The following is a 22,513-nucleotide window of genomic DNA, read 5'->3' on the forward strand; positions in this document are numbered from 1 at the left end:
CCTCACAATAATTCCAAGAAGGAGCAACTAATATTCCCACTTCACAGATAAGAAAAATGAGGCTGAGAAAGGTCAAGTAATTCATCCAGTGTCACACAGCTGATAAAGGTTGGAACTTGGATTTAAACCCAGGCAGCGTGACCCTGGAACCAGTGCTTTTAGCCATCCACTGCATCACTTTTAATAAAAGCAGTTCAACAGCACAGTTCCCAACGTCCCATCACTCAGACAGCTTTTTGTTAGGGCAGACCTAAAGCTAGTGGACCACATATTCCTCAGATGCACAGTGGGTGTGTTGGTCTAAAAGCATGAGGCTTTCTGGTCATGGGTATTAAAGGATCTGAAGGAAGAGATTAATTCCAGAGTGAGATAAATTGTCCTGCCAAGCTCCTGCTATTTATTCAGGACCTCTATTTCTCTTTTTGGAAAATGTAAATAATATGTCCTGGGCTTCTATGAGAAATGACTAGGTAAAATAATGGGCAAGTACTATGCAAACTGTAAAGTGCTGTACACAATTATCCCATATGTTAAGGAGTTTCCAAAATAGCAATTTCTTCCAATGCCCTTGCAAAAGCAAATGAGACACAGCTGCTAGAACACTCTGTAAAGAGAGAGAAATCCAGCTCTTTAAAACTTTCAAGGGGGAAAACACACACCATAAAATTACCCCGAAGATGAATTTTACAAGAAGCACGGAAGTGTCATCAAGTTTTTCCGTGGTTAATTCTAAAAGAGTGCTAGCGTCGCAAAGATCAAACAAGCAGTTCTTCCACAAAAACCTGGGGAAATATGCTGTTTAATGACACTTGCATAATAGTTAGAAATGTAAATTATACTCACATGAGAAGCAGAACTGAAGAAGCCAAGTTTACTGGCTCTTCTGAGTCTTTTCCAAAGACAAGTCTGTTGGGGAAAAAAGAGGAGAGGCTTGGTCTAAACCAAACAAAAGGAAGACATAAAAAAAAAAAAAAAAAGGAAAGTTAGAAGGATGAGGTGTTTCTGGAATGCTATGAAGCACTGAGAGTGACTCAGCACTTGCCAAAGGGCAGCAACAATTAAACGAGTTTGTTGAAAGAACTCTAATAAAATCGGCGTTCCCTGTAATCTCAGAACAAGCTGGCACCACTAAAGAAAACGTTCAACAACACATTTGGGGACTATGAGTTGATGGAAGTTGCTTGGGGCGGGGGGACTCAGGGATGAGTCATAGACTCCTCAAATGAAGTGGACTAAAGCTGGAGGAAGCTGGGTTGGGTCTCTGCCCTCTCATTGTCTTTCTCCTCTCGAGGGATTGCAGCCCTTCTGCAATCAGCCAAAAGGAACAAGTGAGTTGGCCACTGGGCAATGAGAAATTGTCAAACAAGTGAAATGAAGTTTCATTTGTAGTATAAAGCCTATACACTGTATACACAAGTCCTGAGACAGGGAGGAAGGAAGACTTTCCCAGGATCCTCTGTGCCCATGAGAATCATTCCTGCTGAATCCTGTCTCCAGGTAGAAGGGCACCTAGGTTATCCAAGATGGAGCCTATACAGATTTTTAAGTTCTTTGGGGAAAAAGAAAATCATGATTCCTCTTAGTAACTAATTTCTGTCTTTATCTACCCTTTTAGCCATTAAGTTCTGTGCTAAAACTAGCTTCAATTTCTCTAAACTGGTCTTTGTGGACATGGATGAATGATTTTGGTTTTGCCCACCGAAAAGTATGCATCCTTCATATATTTGCACGTAGTTATTCTCATACTAAACTCATCATGGAAACCCAGGAAATTCTCCTGTCCCTTCTCAGATGAGAACTTCCCATCGCCCCACCTCAGGTTATAGAAAGGAAAAAAAACTTTTTTTGATGTCCCGGCATCATTTTTCCTATTTCAGGTGGCTATAGACTGAGTGGAGAGTTTATACCTTCCTATCTTAAGAAAAAACAAAAAAATTGAGAAGGTTAAGAGCTAGTGATTTGACATTTCCACATGAACTTTTTTTCAAAACGCTGGTGTTTTCTTTTTTTGTTTTGGATTAAACTCAGGTGTAAAATATTATATCGCACATATTCGTTATTGAGGGAATTGACTGAATTTACGTAATATTCATGAACAGAATTTTGTAAGTTGTTCTGCCAGCCAAACTATTCCTGCTTCCTGCACAAATGGAGCTGCTCAGTGTTAATCAATTGATTACCATGAATGAAGAATTCTCCAGAAAGTTGTTAAAACCAAGATACCACCATTTGGTTCCCCTTGAAAAAAGGAAATTATTGTTCTACTGGATTTTCTTTTGTTCTGAATAGAAAAGTTTTTAAGTTGGGTTGGATCTTCTTTTTTTTTTAATGCTTTTTTTATAACATCTTTATTTGAGTATAGTTGCTTTACAGTGTTGTGTTAGTTTCTGCTGTATAACAAAGTGAATCAGCTATATGTATACATACATTCCCATATCTCCTCCCTCTTGCGTCTCCCTCCCACCCCTCTAGGTGGTCACAAAGCACTGAGCTGATCTCCCTGTGCCAGGCAGCTGCTTCCCACTAGCTGTCTACTTTACATTTGGTAGAGTGTACATGTCCGTGCCACTCTCTCATTTCGTCCCAGCTTACCCTTCCCCCTCCCCGTGTCCTCAAGTCCATTCTCTACGTCTGGGTCTTTATTCCTGTCCTGCCCCTAGGTTCTTCAGAACTTTTTTTTTTTTTTTAGATTCCATATATATGTGTTAGCATACGGTATTTGTTTTTCTCTTTCTGACTTACTTCACTCTGTATGACAGACTATGAGACTAGATATCAATTACTGGGTTGGATATTCTTTTTGGGTTTTTTGTTCTTTCAATTTCAGCATTCCTCTAGGAAGAGAGAGTGAATGTTCTCTTTCTCATCAACCAGAGTGTTACTAGTTTGAGTATGAAATGCAACCAGGTTCCAAGGAAACTATGTTGTAGTTTTCGGGAATGGGAAGAGTTTTTTCCCTCAGGTGACAGAAGATGAGATTTTCCTTTTGTCTTCAACCTTTTAATACCAAACTGTGAACCATTTCTACATACTTGTTTGGAAGCATGAACTGAATGCCATGAAAGATAGCAAAGTAAGCTGACTCCTTGATTCTGACCAAGCCAGCAACAGGCATTTGGATTTGAGTTAGATTTAGATGAGCTATTCAATAACCTGTATAGTGAGACTGGGAGCTTAGGAATCAAATCACATTGTGATCTTGGTAAGGATATTGCTCTTTTGTGAGCAGCTTAGTTGATGGGGTCAGTCTTTTAATTTACTTAAAATTTTGCAGAGTTTTCCTGTTGTAGCACTTGAACGTTTCTCCCCAATTCAATTCCTTCATCCATACAATTGGGTTAATACAACTTACTGTGCAGGTCTTTCGTAAGGACCAAATAAAATGTATACATTAGATGCTTACTATAGGCCCTGGCACATAAAAGCTGAATGATCGTTTCTTGTTCACTTGGCCCCTATGTGGTCCTACTGCTAAAAGTTGGTTCTCAATAAAGCAATGTCGGGCTGTTAATAACTTTCTGCCACCCTCCCCCTGACACCCCCCCAAAGAAGAAAAACCACAGTTAACTAAGAACAGTCCCCTAATTTTGACAATTTTGTTGTATCTTTCCAATGGAACCCCATCACCTTATACCTACTATAATAATTTACTGGACACTTACATGAGCCATCTACTATAACAAGAACTTTATATGGGCAATATCATTACACTTTCCCTACAACCCTATGAGTTGAATACTATGGTTATTTTCTTCTGCTTCAAACTCACTTGTTCCCCAATATGAAGAACCCCAATGAGTATTTTCTAACCATCCATCTTACATAAGTATTTTTTATTATCACTGTAAAACATTACGGAATGCCTTCTGAATTATGTTTTTCAAATTTTGTTCAAGCAAAGCACTAAGATACAAAGCACTGATACTGTATACTAAGATACAGTTTCAATCCTCCAGAAAGTGACATATTTTTTTACCCCAGAGAGGAAACTATTTAAAGGGCCCATTATCTCTCTTTTTTAATCATATAGGTGCTTCCTATCTCTGATTAAGTTTATGACCTCATCATAAATAAGAATGGCTATAACTCCTATTAATATCTGCTTAAGAACTGCAGCCAATAGCTACAAAATGTCAAACTGACCCCACTGACAAGACGGTAGTGATCACCCATACTGTTGAAATGGAGAGCAAGAGATCACTGTAGAAGAGTTCTCATGGAGACGTACCCACATTCACCATCTGAAAAAATGTCATACGTAGACATTCACGCACATTGAATTGGCAAATAAAGATTTCTATACAAATATCCCTAATTTTAAATAAATGTGAAGGCCAGTAGAGCAACAAAGAATGCCTATGCTTGATACAGAGACATTCGTCAGGAAGAGTCCCTACTTGAAAAGATATTACATCTCTATTCAAAAACCTCAGTCAATTCAGTTCATTTAGAAAAGCTCCTAAAATGAAACATTTATTGCATACTTTTCATATTGTGTTTGGCTTTGTTTTATTTTCTGAATAAATATTTGAAGAGGCATATATGTGGGCTGTATTTTCTTTTGAATCATTTTTGATATTTTACGAGATAATGTTGGCTCTTCCCTCATGGAAAAAACTGAAACAATCAAAAGGGATTTTACACATGGTCTCGACAACTACACCTATTGCCCCACCAGCATTGCTCCCCCCTAAACATGCCTGTTACCACAGATAAAAATCCCTGATTTCTGGGATGCCGAATATTCCACCTGGATTCTAGATACTATTACTATTTGCAGACCCAATGAAACTGCTTAAGGAATTCCTTCCTATCTTTCCTAAAACACTAATCTGTCCCTCTCTACTGGATCACTTCCATCATCGCACAACTGTATCATTATTTCTCCCAACCCCAAACAAACACAAACACCACCACTTCCACCAACACACCCTTAGCGGGACCCCACTTTCCTCACCTGTTTCCCTCCCATTTCTGTGCTTTCGTTGGCAGGAACTTCAAGAGTTGTCTTTCCTCACCATTTCCAAGTCTTCTTCTATCACCCTCTTACACTATTTAGAGCAGACCTTAACCATCGCCATGCCACCAGATATGTTCTTAACCACCATCGCCATGCCACCAGATATGTTCTTGTCAAGGTTACTGATGTTCTCTAGTTGTGAAATTCAATAGTAAAATTTCAGTTTTCATCTTACTTGACCCAGCAGCAGCATCTGACACTATTTTTCACTCCCCTCTAACTGGTACACTTCCTTCTCTTGGTTTTTAGGACACCAAAGCCTCCCAGTTTTTCTCCTTGGATGGTCCACTCCTTCTCAATCTCTCCTTGGTGGTGTCTCTTTTCCTTCTTGACCTCTTAGTGCTAGAGAATCCCAGGGTTGAGTCCTTTTCTTCTTCTCTGCTTTATGTACACCCACTCCCTTGATCATCTCATTCAGCCTCAAAACTTTCAATACTGACAAGCTGATGACTCCACCTTTAGCCCAAACATACTCCGCATACTCTCATAAGCCCCATATGTGCGTGACCAGCAACCAACTCTACATCTCCCATCAGGTATCTAATAGTCATTTCAAACTCAGTATATCCAAAATCAAAATCCCAACATTCTCCACAAACTTGCTCTTCCTACAGCCTTTTACATCTCAACTGATAGCAATTTCATCTTTGCAGCTTCTCAGGCCAACACCTGGATTCCTTTAACATTCTACATCCAATCTCTCATGAAATCCTGTTGCACTTTACTTTCAAAATATATAGAATTTAACTGCTTTTCACCACCTGTACTGATCAGTCAACACATGGCCCAAGCCACATCATCTCTTGCTTGGGTTACTGGCATAACCTTGTAACTAGCCTCTTAGCTCCTATCCTTGCCCTACTCAGTATTCTCTAAACACAACATTCGAACAGGTCCTTCTTAAAAAGTCAGCATTGTGCAATGACTCCTTTTTCACTCAGATTAAAGCCAACATCTTTTTCAGTGACCTACCAAACATTACATGATCATGACCTCGCCTTGATATTACCTCTCCTATCTATCACTACTTCCCCTTCACACACTTTGCTTCAGCCCCACGGTCCTCTTTGCTGTTCCTTAAATATGCCAGCCATGCTCCTGCCCTTTGGCCTTCATACAGGCTGTTCTCTCTGCCTGTGACACTCTTCCCTAGATAACTACATGCTTACAGTCCTACCTGTCTTAGGTCTTTGCTCAAATGGCACCCTATTTGAAATTGCAAATGCACACACGACCCTTTCCTGCCAGCCCCTGAAGTCCTAAACCTTATTATCCTGCTTGATTTTCCTCCTTTCCATAGCATCTACTACCAGGAACATATTGCTTTATGTATTAAGTTTACTGTCTGTCTCTGCTAGAATGTAGGCTCTGCAAGGGCAGGAATTTGAGTAGATCTTGGTCATGCCTTTTCCTGAACATCTTGAATAGTGCTTGGCATATGAAATCACTCAATGGGTGTTGAATTGAATTGAATGAAATAGGCTTCCAGTAAAACCAAAAAACACACACAAAAAATACACCCAAAAAAACCCCTGAATTGATAACATCGTGCCTATAGGAAATAAGGGCTTGACTTAAAATAGCTTGATAGAGAATTACTGTCTAGGATCTAAGTCTATCCTAAAGCAAGAAGAGAAGATACCTGAATACATACCTGAATACATGGTCTATTTTCTGGGAAAGAGAGTATGGAACCAAAAATGACAACCTGGGGGAAAATGAAGACACATCTTCCTTCTTTTGCATTTAAAGATTCAGGTGACATATTTTCAGATGACTCAAGAAGAAGTTTGGAAAAGACCATGATAGTGTGAAGGAGCTAGAAGTTTAACTTAAAAAAAAAATCTGGCTTTCTTTTTCCAGTGTTCATCACAGTTCTATATAGACACTCTGACCCATGGATGTCCACCTGTGGTTTGTGCCACTGATGGCTTTTCAAAGTCCCATTTTAGTAAAGTAGTTTGAAAAAGAGGAGCAGTTCATGGAATATTTGTTTTTATCAGCCTTGGCAATCATAAGGGAGATCAGGTAACTGCTCTCAGTGTGTGGTCCTTGGACCTGAAGCATTAGCAACACCAGGAAACTTGCTAGAATTGCAAATTCTTGGGACCCATCCCACTCCAAGTCTACCTCATCAGAAACTCTGATGATAGTATCCAACTATCTGTGAATTAACAAGTCCTCCAGGTGATTCTAATGCCTACTTTGTGTTAGGCATTCGGTTTAAGAAACACTGAGGAAACAAAATGAGAGAAATCATCATTATTGTTCATTTTCAAGTTTACAATGACTTATTTTTTTAACAAGGCAACATTAGAATACAGATTGCCTTCACTGATAAATGCAATACGCTCGTAGGTCATCCAGCGCCCAACACTAACATTTATGAAATACTCTTTCTGGGCATTCTGCTTCAGATTGACGAGAAAGTAGAAGACTCTCATATATTCCAGGAGCCTAATTTAATGATTTCACAATGCTCTGAGCTACTTGGCTCTTGGCTCTTCCTGTTAAGATTTATGAACCCAGATTGCAGCAAACCATTTTTCAAATTAGCTTCAAGTTGACAATTCCATTTCAACAATAAAGACTATAGCAATGGAATGTGAATTGAGGGGAAAAAATAGATATTGAGGGTTGTAGGAATTTGTCAAAAATGACATTCTAATTACAAATATTAATCCACAAGTAGGTCACCAAGAGTCACTTTGCTTTGATTATTTGCTTGATAGAGGATTATGACACAAAGACCATCAGTTTGTAAAGTATTTACTTAAAGAACGGAACTCCGCCTGGTCTGTGAAATCCAAAACCAATATTCTGTAAAGCCCAACTTCCTGTAATTCTCACACTCTCATTAGTTCTTTAAGAGTAGATACATATCCCATTTTACAGACGGCACAACAAAGCTCAGTGACCTATTCAAGGGCACATTGTTATGTACAAAGTCAAGACTGAGTCTCAGATGTCTGGGATTTGCTAATAGATGCCAATTCAATATAAGAAATATGTATTAAGCACCTGCTCTGTACTACCAGACCATGGATTAGGGGAAGGGAGTGTAAGAATTTCTGACACAGTCCCTGACTTTAAAGAGCTCAATTCAAGATACCCTGTCCTCCTAATCATTTAATACCCACCTTTGTCAGTTCTAGCAAAGTAAATGAAATAAATGGTAAAGCTGGTTGATTTCAGCACTAAAGAAGTCTTGGACCAGCAAGGACTGCGTGGTGAGGTGTCCTAAGACCTTTACACTGATCATGTACCATTTAATCAAGGCACCATGTACATCTTGATGAAGAGTTTAAAAGTGCCCTGTCATGTCCTACTAATAGTTCATGCCCATAACAAAATATGGAGAAACTATGTGGGAAAAAAAAAAAAAAAGTGATAAGCTTGCAGAAAGGCAGCGGAATTGGAGCTCAGGGTCAGAGGAGACGGAAAGCTATCTATTGAACAAATCACATTTTACAATGAAAAAAATAACATGACGTTCAGATATATTTCCAAACAGAGACATGTTAGAACTGGTATGCACTCCTTCCATCATTCTCTCCATTATCTGAGTATAAGGTTGAGTTTGGGGGTCTGTATTTTTTCAAAACACCAGCAGCTCTGGCTTTAGAAAATGTTCAAGTTAAGTCAAGAAACTTATGTGACTGAGAATTGGAGACTTAAGGTCCGGTCTCCATTTTATCCCTTACTGGGTTTAAAACTAAAAGGAAGATTTTTTTTGTTGTGAAAGTAAGAGAACCTCAGACAAATTTTTAAGGAAGTTAAAGTTTTCCAATAAAGTATTAGAAGCTATAGAAACATGAAGCCATATTTATGCATTCGCTCAACATTTATTTAAGCACGTGTATGCTGAGTGCAGTAGGTCCTGGGGGTACCCAAGTGGATATAACAAAGTGCTGGTGTTTTTTACTCTATTATTAGAGTATCTGGGGAACACCCTCAGAATAGTAACCCGAAATTACGTAAAGTAGGGAAAAAATTGGACTTAAGCCAGTTTTTTAAATGAGTTGAGACTGCTTAAATAGTAAAATAAAAAGACTAAGGGGTAAGCTTTAATAACTTTTTAAAAAGTTTACAAACTCATTTTAAGATGAACTTAGGTCAGACAATATGAAAGCTAAAAAAGAGTGAAGATTTAGCCTCAAATTATAGCAAAAAAAAAAAAAAAAAGAAAGGGGGAGGGTTGGGGAAGAGAAGAGATTGGGAAGAAAGAACTTTTTCTAGAACACTGGAGCTAGAGACTGAATTCCTCTGCTGGTCTGCTGAAGATATTTTGGACGTGATTAGCTAATTCTTCCTCTCAATGGGTTTAAAGATGTGACTAAACGTGGGGTGCTGGAATAGCCATTTGTTGGAGTTCTATGTCTAAAGCTCTGTGAATGGTAACTAGGTGGATTAAAAGGCTGTTTTCTTCTCTCTCCCTTATTTGGCTGATATGTCTTCTTCCAGATTTGGAAACTCATAGACATCGCTATGAAATGTATCACAGACCATGAGTCACTATGAAAAGGACAAGTGTGTAAATTGCCTTGCCAGTGAAAAATCCTCTGCCTGTCCTCCCCTTTTTTTCTGAGACAAAACTTCAGTTTTTTTCTCTCTGATTCATATCCTGGGGAAATCAAATCACAAAATGGCTATGTTTAATAAAAAATATCTCCAACCCACCTCACTTTAAGAATGTAACCTCTTTTGAATCCAGATGTTCATGATCTCCCCCGCATAAAAGCCTTTTCTTCAGAAGACTTTGGTGCCATTTAAGACAGGTAAAAGAGTCAGAGAATCTCTCATACACAAAAGTTATGCTGAAGTCCCATTAGCCAACGGGTCTAAAAAGTGTGTCTGCTGGTGGCAACTATTTTAAAGATGAGAATTAGCAGGAGAAAGGACTAAAGTTTATTTGAGCCCACCAGTGCCAGGTATGCTAGAGGCTCTTCTATAGTAATGGTTGACATTAATTGAATTCTTACTAGGTATGAGGTACCGTTCTAAGTTTTACAGGCATTATTTTATTTAACTCAAACTACTCCATGAGATAAATACTATGATGGACCCCAGCTCTAGGAGGAGGGAAATGAAGCTCAGAGAGGCTCACTAACTTGCTCAGGGTCATGTAGCAAGTAAGATGCAAAGATGAGATTCAAACTCAGATCTGTCTGACACCAGAACTTAAACTATTAACTACTGTCCTCAGTAGTGCTTTAAAAAAGGTAGACAGACTCTCTCCATTATGTATAGGAAATGGAAGCTCAGGGAAGTAACCTGATCAAGGGCACACATTAATGTTTCTTTGGCCTGGCATTTGAACTCAGGTCAGGTGGACTCCAACATTTATGTTCTAGGCACAGAGATATTAAGCCCCAAAGAGGAGCTGCTATCCTCACTCACATTCAACTCCATGGAAATTATTCTTAAATCAATTCAAATAAATGAATGTCTACTCTGTACAACGAATGAGACTCTGAAGATAATGCGAAAGATGTAAATCTACTGTACCTACCTCTAATAAGCTTTAAGTTCTAGTTGGCAGAGAAAATACATATATGAATGGATTGAGGTCAGTTGCAAAGCATTGTGTCACCACAGGTAATATGACATCCTATGAAATGAATAAATTCTGAAGCAATGCAGGGGAAACCAGTGACTGGAGAAGAAAGTTCATCAATGAACGCTGAGAAGAGGAATAAAATAAAGCATATGATGAACGGAGTGGATTCCATTTCCACTATCTTCCTGACTATTTTGTCAGTAGGAAGAAAACATACTTTGGAGAACCTATGGAAAGAGAACACAACCTTAGCACTTATTAGAAAGGTTTCATTAAAGGTATAGCTTATGATCACAGAGCAATGAAAAGACTGAAGGACAGGAAAGGATTTTTCTGTGATTACAGCTAAAACTACTGGTTATTACTCTTTCCCTTGGCGAATAGGTTTCCACAGGGTTCCATCAAATACAAACCATAATAGTTATAAATCAAACCCAGACTTATTCTCTACAAAGAAAGGCAAAAGGGCAGAGGGGAGGGAAGGGCATCGATTTCAACATTTTCAAGGGATTTTCCATGAGATCTATCCAGTCTAATGAAAAAGAAGAAAAACTTTTTTTCTGAATTAATCTTGAAAATAGAGCTTTACTGGATGAATGAACTAGAACGCCAATGCTTATTTCAGTTCCCCTGCCTGCAAACCTCCAACTTAAAGAATGGGCTGTTGAAAAGAATCCTGGGGATGGTAGACAAGTATTCCCTATTTACAAGGTCGTATCTAAGCTATGTTCAATTTTTCTTCAATCTAAGACATAGACTTCAGCCTTTAATAGGAGGATTTACTGAAGCTCCTCTGAAAATAGCATTTTCCAAACTGTACTGAAGAAGAAAAAGAGGCACTCTAGATGCTAATGAATATTACTAAATAAAACAGTTCTAGAGTCAAATAACTTTGGGAAAGCTGAGTTCAATTTTTTGCAGCCTTAGACATGTGCATGTACATCTTGTATATCTACTGGGGACATATTCAGAATTTCTCAAACTTGTTTGACCTTAGAAATACCCTGTTATTTTGTGGAACTTGTACTACTATCTCATAGGTCTAGTATTCCAAAAAGCAGCCATGTTCTCTTTCCTTACATAACTTTTAGAAAGATGAGGTAAATTGAATAATGGGTGGAGAAAGAAAACTACCAACTGGCCATGGCTTTGACCCCATGCCTGGGAGTGATAAGCCTTTACTTCCATGGACTCTGGGTTCATCACTGAATGAGTGACAAATCTCTAATGCCTCGTTCCATGATTTTCAGGGCTACCCTCACAGCAACATGAACAAGCAGTAGGGTCATTCTCTCCTGTAATGGGCAGCTCCAGGTTGGCCTCGGTGGTGTCCGTGGGAGACAAGGCAGGGGTTCCTTCCCAGGTGACGGCCAAGAGCTCTGGAAAACTGGAGGAGTACATGGAGCGAAAGATTATTTATACAGTGTGCCTAAACCACTGGGACAACTAAAATTTAGTATTTCATCCTAGTCTCTGAGATATACTCAAGGACTCAAAGTTCAGACTCCTTTAGCGGGTCATTCTGTATCTGCTGGCTGTACTTCCCTGCCCTCTCCCACACCTGAGCAGAACCTAAGACAAATTCACACAGAATATAATGGGATCACACTTCTTCAGATCCTCTGTGTGAGGATGACTCTTTACAGTACTATCATTATTTATGATTATTCAAAGAGGAGGAAACAGAGGCACTGAAGGGAAAGTTTCACCTCTTAGAGTAGTACAGCTAGAGGGAAATCCTTAGGCGAACCTTCTGTCTACAGAAATACAGTTCACTTGGGGGAGAGAACACCTTATAATCACTACATCCAAACGATTTAATTCCTACCCTGTGACATGGCCAGCTGAGTCAAACTGCACTATCCTCAGAGTCAGAGATACAGGAAAAGTCAGTCAACTCGTTAATGTGTGATGCATTTTGCAATGGCATTAACCACCATGCTTAGCCAGTGAGCAAAATTAACATAACTCTCAATGCGAACACTGTATCTTTCCATGTAACGGTATTTATACACTTTTTCATATTTCCAAATATTGTTGTCAGTGAAGAACTCTCTGTTGTAACAATAAACGGATTTGAAGAATAACTTAAGTTTGTATAGTGCTTTACAGTTATGAAGTACTTTCATTTACGTGTCTTATTTTATCCTCAGTATAACTCTGAGAGGTGGAACTTAGTGTCTTCATTTTATGATGCAGAAATTAGAGATTGAGAGATTATCACCAAACTAATAGCTGGCAGAGTGAGATTGAAACCCAGCCTCTCTGATTTCAGCACTGTCAACTCCCCATGAAGTGAAGCGCTACTCACGTGCTCCAAAGGATGTCCCTTATAAGTTCATGGTAATCTCAATTTTTTCTGTATTCCTTGTGCAAAGTACTAGTAAAACTAGTACTTTATTGAAAACTGTCTTATTTACCAATTATTTAATGAATTGATAACCAATTATTATTTAATTTTATCTGCCTTATCTATCCCACTCAAACATAAGCCTTTGGTTACACTGTACTTTCAGAGACCCCTGAAGAATGTCCCCTCCCTCTAGACCCTATACAACCAGGTTCAATCCTATGCAACAGAATCCAGCACAGACCAGGAGTGGCCCCTTCCTACCTTCGGAAACTCTCTCTGGACTTCTCAACCCCTGTCCTCGCTTAGGGAGGAGACTCTCCTGTGTGCCGTGTGCTCCTAGAGCACCAGTGCGGTTGTCTGTGGAGGACTCACACCACCACACTGTACTGCAAGTGTCTGTTTATCATGTCCCCACTTGACCTTGGGCATCTTGAGAACAGCAATCTTGGGTTCCTTCACTTTGAATCCCCAGAATCTAGTACACAGTAGATTGTCAATAATTAATAAATAAGCAATCTAATAAATACATAAAGTAACACAAAACCAGTGAAGGCAGTTATCGCCTTTGAGGAGTTCCCAGTCTCATGAGGGAGAAAGACCGATCAAGAGACCACAACAAGCAACATTCCGGGGTGGAGACGGGTTCAGGGTGCTCTGGGAGTGTGGACAGGTAGGGATTGTGCTGTTCGGCCCTCAGAGACAGTGAAGTTGGGCAGAAGCTTCAAGAAGAGTAGAAGGTCCCCAGCCAATGGGCGTGGAGCTGAGAGAAAAGGGTGGGAGTGGGCAGCAAAGAGCGACAGCAGGCTTTAGAGGGGTTCTACTTCTCTGGGGGAGCTGCCCCTCTCTCCAGCCAACCTCATGGTTCTAACAGCAGCTACAAGTCATGCACGGTATCTTGTTCCCCTGGCCCAGAGGACTTCCCAGAGGTTTGGAAAATTTCTTCAGGCTCACCCAGGAGGCACATCTGAGAGAATAGAGCTGACTGGGAGAGAGAAGCCAAGGACAAAGTCGGAGGAAGGGTGTCGTGGAAGTGCTCAAGTCCCTGACTCTGGTGATGTCTGGAGTCTGGTGGACCCCTGCCTTTGCTGAAGTTTGGTTTTCTACCTCAACTTAGTCAAGCTGGTTTTCTGTCACTTGCAAACACAAGAATCCGTATCCACCCTAAGGCCTTACTAATACCTCCCACAACATGCAGAGATAGGCGCCAAGTAGCTACTCGATATTTTATTCCTCAAATGGACCTTCTCCCGTCATCGAGTTCAATCTCTTTATTTAAAGATGGGGACACAGGCTTGAGCACTTTTCCCCAAGTTACCCATACGACTCACAACAGAAGCTGAACTCTCTTCCCAGAACAGTGCTGTATCCACACAGACTGCTGCCCTTGTTGCCATTTGCTGGGTAATTAGCCTCAAGGTAAGAAGTGATAACGGGGTTCACATTTGGTGAAAAAATCACAATGGGCAAAGGATTCATGATACGACTGTAAAGTGATGATGTTATTGTTTTCTACTTAATTCTATAACGAGTCCCTGGCATGCACCTGGTAGGTGGGTGTTTTGAGACAAGGCATACTCCTTGACCTCAAGTACTTCACCAAGTAGAATGAGAAGCTGTACAGCTTACCAGACCCTCAAATGAGCCATCTGGGAGAATATGTCCTTATTACTTTTGCAAGTGCTGACAAGTCTCCTCTGAACCGGTTACGAGCCAAACAAAAATGTCACCTCATAATTTCATAACTGCATTTAAATTCATTTTTAATCAAAAATGGTATCATTCAGCTGGACCAACTGGATACGGCACTTGGTTTTTAGAAAATGCAAAACAGCCTCCAAAGACAACCACTTCCTCCTACTCAGTATATCCAAAAGGATATGCTATGGGTTGTGAGGTCTACTGTAAAATAGGAGGTTCAAAGATGTTCTGCCTGAGGCTAGGCAGCATCACTGCCCTGAAGGGAACTATACTATTCAGGATGGGTAAATTTTTACATATTGTTAAAATAATGACTTCTAGAATTTATATTAAATTTCCAGACAGGCATATATCTGCCTAGAGGCAGGTGTCAATATCACCTTAGGTCACCTTGAGTCCCGTCCAGCTCTGTGATTCTGCAGTTGCTTATACTGGATTTCTCCAAGTCTGTGATGGGCTAAAGAGCTACTCCTGTCCTACTTCTTCTCCTTATATAGGTCAGATCCCATTCCAGTGAGTACCATAACAATAACCACCTCACGGCCAGGTTATTTTAGACAACCTGATAAAACGAGGATCAAGCATGACCTCCAAGACAGAGTTGGCTGTGACAGAATTTGACCTGAATATTTAAGCAAGGAGGCAGCCAGTGTCTTAAATTTTTATCTCCATGGCACTAGGCCACTGCAGGACAGTCAGACAAAGGTATGGAAAAATCATCAGTGAGTCCAAACCACAGTACTCAGATTCCTGAATCAGGGACCCCAGTAGCCTGCTGGGCACTGCAAAATCAGAATGTCTGGGGACCCAATGCTGTGTGTCTCCATGTGAGAAGAGTCTCCATTTTCTGTCAACTCCAGCCAAAGAACAGCATGGAGACTTGTGCCTCCGATTTCAGGTCTATAAATAAGCCCTCTTGTCATACTGGATACCCCCAAACCTGCAGTTCCTTTCCCCACTCTTTCCCAGCAGGGCTGGCTTCATGTTTCTTTTTGCATTTGTTGCTCTTTCTTGGAGCGAAGTGTTAGCTGCCACTCTCTGTAATCTTCCTCTACAAGAACGTAAATTCCCTGAGTGTAGCAACTTGTTTGTTTGGCTCCCAGCTCTATTTAATACCCAAGTTGTCCTGCTGGAGAGCAAGCGCCATAAAAGTATGAAATCTCTTGTCTAGAACGGTGCCTGGCATATAGTAAGTGCTCGATGATTATTTGCTGAATGAGCGAATGAATACATGATGAACAGTCATTGTGCAGGACCCAACTCCAATGCCACTCCTCCCTTCCCAGAGCAGTTACAGGTCTTTCCTCTGACCCTTTAGTACTGTTTGCATCTCTCTATTACAACATGTATGGGATACTCTACTTATGTTATATCTGTTTTCCCAGGTAAACTGGAAAATACTTCATGGCAGGAACTATGTTTTTATAGCTCCATGTCCTTGTGCCTAAAACAGTTAAGAGTTCACTCGATGTTTATTGCTTCAGTGATCATAAGAATGAATAAAAATGTTTCTCTTGTAACAATGAACGCTGAGGATTTATGATTTAACATCATACCTCACATTCTGCCTGGACTCCAGAGCTTTCCAAACTGAAGAAGCCGTGAGTCACTGGGCTTGGAGGGGAGGGGTGTTTGTTTGTGGAGGACTTGTTTCCCGACCTCGATGAATCACAAGTATAATCACCCCAACTGCATCCTGTCTGGGGAAGTAACCAAAACCCCTATTTCTGGCCCCAATGGCTTTTTGGTTTTATGAGTAAATGCCACTGACATGTCATTAAATAAATGCCCTCAGAAAGCCCCCAGCCAGTGCCATAACCTATGACAGTCAGGTTGTAGAGGAGCAGTCTTGCGAACACAGCACAAGACAAAGGAGTTAACGTTATCCTCCTTGCCTGGACCACTGCTCTAGCTTCTAACTGCGACCTTGCATCCAAGTTCTTTTCAAACATCTGTTACACTCTTTTCCAATAAATCACAGGTATGATCATGTAATTCTCCTGCAGAAAAATATGCGATGGTTCTCATCATCAACTGAAAACAGACCAAACTTTTTAATCTACAACTCCCTCTGGATTCTGGCTCTGACCTTCTCCACCTGCCACACCTTCCTGCATGCCTATATAACCATATGCTCCCAACAAGATGAACGATTTTCTGATCACATACAAATCCTATACTTTGCTCTGCGACTTTGTTCCCTGTCTCCTCTTAGAATGCCCACCTCCTACTGTTTCCAAATGTCTAAAATCTACATACTCTTTGAGTCTCACCAAATGCCACTTCCTCCACAGTATCATCAGTGATGTTCCAATAAGGAAGAATAATGTCTCTTTGAGCATGCGCAGATTTTTTAATCTGTGCTCCCTTTCCATTAATTACTTCTAATTGCATTATAGACACGTACACGCATGCTCATTTCTCTGATAGATCAGTTCCTGAAGAATATCTGAATCTTAGTCAATGGGATACTCCTTCAACTCCTAGTGGTGCATGCCAGAGTGCACACTCCAAATAAACATTGTTAGAGGAAAACCTGAACTAGATCAATTGTTTAAATCCTTATCTTTGGCTCAGAATCTTCAGGAAAGGTCTGACTTAGACTTTTTTTATTCTCATCTCTCTCGTTTTATCCCTTACCTCCTTTCCAAGAAAATATAAGATTCAGAAAGTCTTTGGTCTCTGCAAAGAACTTGCTTTATATCCATAGATCTCAAAGGCAAGGTATTCATCCCAGCCTTCCTTCCTCCTATATCCAGTTCCTGTGGCCCACCTTGCTAGTAGACACAACAAGCTCAAGTGAGAAAATACAATTTTGACCATAAACCCAGTAAAAGGAAAACATACTTGAGAGGTATTGTCATTTCAAAAAGCAAACTTTAAAAAAGATAGCATAGGGCTTCCCTGCTGGCGCAGTGGTTGAGCGTCCGCCTGCCGATGCAGGGACGTGGGTTCGTACCCCGGTCCGGGAAGATCCCACATGCCGCGGAGCAGCTGGGCCCGTGAGCCATGGCCGCTGAGCCTGCGCGTCCGGAGCCTGTGCTCCGCAATGGGAGAGGCCACAACAGTGAGAGGCCCGCGTACCGCAAAAAAAAAAATATATATATAGCATACTCCACAAAGACTCTGCTGTTACTGGCTATTTCAGAATATCCGCGCCCCAATGCCAATTTCAGGGTGGACACATTCCTTCAGTGTGGATAAGCGAGAGTTGAAGCAATAAAGCTTAGCAAAGCACCTTCCTCTCCTTTTTGTTTATTCGTACCATTCTGGTTATGAGAATAGGGAGGTAGAAGCAGAACAAGGTTAAAATCACCCATGTCAAGGTCAGATAAAGAGGGAACAGAATGTCAGGAGTTTTGCTTCCTCAACTGTCTTTCAGCAACGAGCACTTCTGCGCAGATGAAAGCGATGGACGGCCATCACTTCCCCCTGAGAGCCACCTCCACAGGCCGCTTCCGTCCAGGCTGCCGTCAGGGCGGGGCCCCTCCCTCTCTAGAGGCTAAGTCCTACCCACACCACTTACTGGCTGAATGACCACGGAAAAGTCTGCAATTTCTCTGTCCTTTAAATTGCAAAAGAATGTGGTCAGACTTTATAAACTGTAAAGCGCTGCTTAAATATTAGTTGTTTGCGTAAATTCAAAGACAACTGGTTTTGATTTTGTTTTCATTACCCTACACCTGGAGTCAGCAAACTTTTTTCTGTAAAGGGCCAAATACGAAATACTTTAGGCTTTGTGGACTGGATGGGGTCTACTGCAACTACTTAACTCTGCCTTTATAGCAGGAGAGCAACCACTGACAATATGCAAATGACAGGATATGCTTGGTTCCGATAAAACTTTATTTATAGAAACAGGTGGCAGACTGGATTTGGCCCATGGGCCATATTTGCAAATCCCTGCCCTACATCTTTGGAGGAAATGAAACCCCAGAGGCAGACAGAAGGGCTTACTAAAATCTTTCCCAGTGCTAATGATTTTGTCACTTCTTGTGAGCAACTGTCCTGAGGCTTACAGACATCTCTTTTAGGTACTTTTTGAAAGCAGAGTTTTAGTTTTGTGTATTACCATCACCACCTTCATCAACATCCTTTTGGACCTGAGAAGTATTAACTGAGACAGGCATAAAAGAACCCTAGTTTTCTACACCTACCACTTGACCACACTCTCTTCTGGGAAAGACAGCTCTGATTATTGTTGAAGAAAGTATCAATCATACTTGCGGTGAAAGGTCACTATATTTTTTAACAAATTGGTCCTTTGAGCAAGATGAATTTTAATGGATTGGTTTATTAGCCTAAAGGTTGAACCAGACTGAGAGTAACTGAATGATTTGCTCATAATTAGTATTATTTATAATTATTTTACTTGGGAAAAAAGTATCACCTTAAATGTCAGGATGTTTTTTAATTGCTTCAGATGAGATTCAAAATAATTGACTTTGCAAGTGTATTTAAAAAAAACTCATTTAAAATTATCTAAAGCTGCTGAGAGTCTGTCTGCAAGATGTAAGATATTGATATTCATTACTAGGAACAGGGCAGAAATTGATCCATGATTTTTTTTTAACCACACGAATTGTGTATTGTGGTCACTTCTGGACTCGAAAAGAGCTGGAATGCTGATAGGGTGATGTGTCTTTCCTATTGCCCATTAAATCTGTTCTCTAAGTAAGTATGCTGTGTGAATGTCAGCATATGTCTTTTACTCAAATATATATTTGCATATATTTTATATTAAAAAGGGAGTAAGTACGTGCTTGAAAATAGAAGGGATACACACGTGCTTGGAGGTTGTACAAAAACACAGTCTATGGACATATTGTGCAGGTATACACGTGATTTGGATGGGATACCGACTTCTTGAAGGTGAGTAGGTGTATCATTTAGCATCTCTGTAAATATTTATCCGTCAATTGGTGGAGAAGAAAAGGAGAGTACATTAACATCTGGGGAAAGATAGCTTTTAAAATAATGCAAGTTGTAAAATACGGATAAATCACTAGTAAAAAACCTGCAGCAGAGTAACAATGATGATACCTTATAATTATGTAACACTGTAGAGTGACAAACTTTTGCTGTGCTCAGATATAATCTCAGGAGTGCCTCACATCTACATCTGCATGCAGCAAGGAAGGGTAGTAAGGACTTCACCTGACAGAAGGGGAAGAGATGGCTCAGTGAAGTCCAAGGATTTGCTCCCAGTCTACACTGCCTTCCCCGTATCCCACACTCATCTGGAACCCGCAGAAAGGGTGAATGTGTCCACAGGTATCAAAGCCAACCTCAGCAGCCTTCACAGGTCGCCTCAACCAGCCTGACTCAGGATGCAGACCCAAGTTTCCCACGTGAGGGGTTTTAGTGAGTTCAGTAACAAGCGGACTGGAAAGAACATCCCAGGCAGGGAATATGGTGACGGGATTAAAAACACAGCCTCTTATTCGCTTCTTCCAAGCATATTCAGTCTGAGCATGTGCCTGAGACACGGTGTGACACTGACTCGGGCGGCACAGAGTCCAGGACACAGCCAAACCGCTCTTCCAGGGAGCAAAGCAGACACCATCAATCACTATCTGCATGTTTGAGACATAGAAAAATGTAGCCGAGGCTGGGAAAAAGAACATTCGAAGATGGCTAAAAGGGAAAGCACACAAAGTTTCCCACTTATCTGCCAAAGACACGCATCTATACAGATACACACACACACACACACACACACACACACACACACACTCACACTCTCACACAGGTTCCTCCAAAGCTCCGTAAGAAAATACCCTGCTGAGAGTAGTAAGGGTATATTAACTAATTTTTATTAATGCCATCTTTTATTTGGCTAGCAATCATAATCTATTAAGAGCATTTATTCACATTATCTTACTTATTCAACCCTCAGAAAAATCCTGTAAGGCTCATCAGTAATATATTATTATCTCCCTTTTATAGACAAAGAAAACGGAGACAAGAGGTTTCCTTGCTTGAGCTAATCTCACTAAATGGCAGAATGAGAACTTGACTCCTAGTCATTCCTGAGAGCAACTGTGGGAAACTGGAAGGAAGGAGGGAAAGCCTGAGACATTGGTTCAGAGTGGGAAGAACCTGAACACACTGCCGTCAGACCAGAATTCTTCCTCGTTTAGGTCAAAAGGCCGGCGTAGGTGTGGCCCTGTGACACACAACCATAACGGCGAGAGCGACTTCCAGGCACACTTACTCACTTTGAATTTTCTTGTGCAACTGAGCATTTGCTCTCAAACTCCTGGCCTCCAATGTCCTGTGAAGTTTCTGGGCAGCTGAGTTGGAACCAACTTCAAACAAGTTTAAGTCTCTGATTCAGCCCCCAAACCCTCCCTCTCCGGCTCTGTGGTCAGTCTTTTGCATCACGACCTGCGAGCGAGCAGTTTTTCTTTTGCACTCCTTTGGGGCTCCTCCCTCACTCTCCCTCAATCTCCCAGGTCCTGTCTGCACTTCTCCCCCTCCGTCTCTCCTGTCCATCCACTTTTCCCACCATCAGGGGCTCTGTGCCCCGTGTGCCCCTCCATCGTCCTCTCCCGGGTACCTACCTGGGCTCGGCAGCCACAGGCACCTTCCAGCTGCCCCTCGGCTTTCTTGGTTCTCTGTCTGATGCTGTCTGAAGCCGCCTGCCTCCATCCAGGGCCTGGGATCCATGAAAGTCTTCAAGCTCTTTGTTACTTTTCCACCTTAGTTGATGATGCTAGGTAAATAACAACAAACCAGAAAAGATGGCATATCAGCTGTGGTTCTCACCCGAAGCTTCCAGAAGTGTCAGCTCAGGCCCCAACATTGCAACAAAGGAATCTAACAGTTGGGTACGCGAAAATCAGTTAGAGGACAGGAGGAGAAAACTTCAGCGCTTCCCAAATTCTGCTGCCCTCCGGGGGCTCCCCCTTGTGGAAGATGCAGGGCATGGCAAGGCGGTACCCAGGCGGGTCGGGGCCTCCGGGAGGAGGGGGAGAGGAGCTCACACACCCCAGGGGTGCGCACCCCCAGGGCTGTGGAGTGCTGCTCCAGCCATGAATAACAGCCCCTGTGTGAGCCCCTCTGTAATTAATGAGGGAACCGCTGTGGGGAGAGACAAGAGTTCCCCATGCCTGGGGGGTCTCTGGTCCAGGTGAGTATGGCATGAGTCATGAGCTTGCACAGTTTACACTCTGTATGGACGTGGTGACTGGCAACCACTTGCCTCTTCTTCACGTCCAATTCCCTCGCCAGCATAAATGTACCATAAAGTCGGACATCCACACAGGGCTATACTGGTGAGACAGGCGTGGTCTCTGCCGTCTGAGGACAAGGAGATGGTCCAGGCTCTTGGACTCTGGCCAGTGTGGGCACCCATCCTTTTGGAGTCCTGGCAACTTCCTGCTCCCCACTTGATGGAAACAGACTGTATGTTCACATAGTATCTTTCTGCGGAGAGATTCCGCCTCATTCATTCCCACCTACCCTGGCAGTTAAGTAGAGTAGGAAATCAAATATAGCACTCTTTCTGCAAACAGAATGGGAGGCTCATGCAACCTAGAAAGGTGTCCAATGCTCTAGAAAAGCCATCAGCGGAGCTAAGGGCCCAGCTTTCCCGACTTCCTCGTGCCTCCTGTGTCTAGACTGTGTTCTGCCTCTGGAGAGCAGGGGAGGTGGGGCTCCCGGACCTTCCTCAGTGCAGGGCGATGAGCGGCACCCTGAAGGAGTATTGATCGACGCGGTGGCTGTGAAGACCACGTGCTGGGTGTGACACAGACATCTGGACCCAGAGCGAGCCTGCCGGAGAGACTGTGTCATTATGTCAAAAGCTGGGGAAACAACCAGTGGGCCTACTGGGATGCTCTTTATTTGCCAGAACCTAGTAAGGAAGCTGCAGAAT

General features: G+C 41.7%; 1 long non-coding RNA gene across 1 annotated transcript in view; it reads right to left on the reverse strand.

Annotated features, from left to right (window-relative positions):
• Nucleotides 1–810: 810 nt before the first annotated feature.
• The window catches only part of LOC132526391 (uncharacterized), a 100,406-nt gene continuing 78,703 nt past the window's right edge, over nucleotides 811–22,513 (reverse strand). Inside the window, exons 2-3 of the long non-coding RNA XR_009542549.1 lie at nucleotides 21,198–21,349; nucleotides 811–906 (exon numbers count right to left, since the gene is read on the reverse strand). This is a non-coding gene — a long non-coding RNA (uncharacterized LOC132526391). The remainder of the gene's footprint in view (nucleotides 907–21,197; nucleotides 21,350–22,513) is intronic.

The sequence above is a fragment of the Lagenorhynchus albirostris genome, chromosome 9 (genome assembly GCF_949774975.1).
Source record: "Lagenorhynchus albirostris chromosome 9, mLagAlb1.1, whole genome shotgun sequence".
Taxonomy (NCBI): domain Eukaryota; kingdom Metazoa; phylum Chordata; class Mammalia; order Artiodactyla; family Delphinidae; genus Lagenorhynchus; species Lagenorhynchus albirostris.